Below are 940 nucleotides of genomic sequence, written 5' to 3' on the forward strand. Positions count from 1 at the left end.
TGAAAATGAAAATGAAAGAAAAGGACAGGCACGTACGTCGCGATCTCGACCTTCACGGGGTGGGGTTGTGACATTACGCCATCCCGGATTGTAGGTATCAGAGAAAGGTGCAAAAGGCTTCTTGTACATACCCAAGGCATTACATTGTTCCTAATACATTCCCCTTATTTCAGCAAATGTGGGGCACTCTTGAGTTAGGTGATCTACCCCACCACACACAATACACGGTCCAAAGGACTCTACACGAGTAGCCATGTGTGTTGGCTTTAAATCCTTAGTTTTTAACAGCTACAACTCCCTAGTAAGCATCTCCACCTTAGCTTTTAGGTTATCAACTTCTCTAAGATTGTATATTCTGCCAACATTTGGATTTCCAGCAGCCCGAGACCTATTTGTACTATTAGTAGCACTAGGTCCGGTCCAAGTGTAAGCTTTTTCAGTAAGCTCATTGAGATATTCTATGGCCTCATCTGGATTTTTTTGCAAAAGCTCACCATTACACATCAGCTCTATGAATTGACGCTCTCTAGGTGTAAGTCCCTCATAGAAATAACTAACTAAAGGCCAGTTCTCATACCCATAGTGAGGACACATACTCAACAACTCCTTAAACCTCTCCCAAGCCTGATACAAAATCTCACTATCCTTTTGTGCAAAGGTGGAGATCTGTCTCTTCAAAACATTGGTCTTATGTTGGGGAAAGTATTTGTTGAAGAAGACCTGTGTCATCTCATTTCATGATCCTATTGATCGTGGTCTTAGTGAGTACAACCAGCTCTTAGCTCTATCCTTCAGAGAGAAATGAAAGAACTTAAGTCTCACAACATCATTTGTAGCATTATGACTATGGAAAGTCGCAATTACTTTCTCAAACTCCCTAATGTGCAAATAAGGATTTTCATTCTTGAAATTCCCAATGTACCCCTATATATTCACAAGA

General features: G+C 40.9%; 1 non-coding gene across 1 annotated transcript; it reads left to right on the forward strand.

Annotated features, from left to right (window-relative positions):
- Window positions 1–574: 574 nt before the first annotated feature.
- Window positions 575–681, forward strand: LOC121238009. Its single transcript, XR_005935055.1, has one exon. It is a non-coding gene; the product is annotated as a small nucleolar RNA R71 (small nucleolar RNA).
- The last annotated feature ends 259 nt before the right edge of the window (window positions 682–940 follow it).

Source organism: Juglans microcarpa x Juglans regia, chromosome 6S (assembly GCF_004785595.1).
Source record: "Juglans microcarpa x Juglans regia isolate MS1-56 chromosome 6S, Jm3101_v1.0, whole genome shotgun sequence".
Taxonomy (NCBI): domain Eukaryota; kingdom Viridiplantae; phylum Streptophyta; class Magnoliopsida; order Fagales; family Juglandaceae; genus Juglans; species Juglans microcarpa x Juglans regia.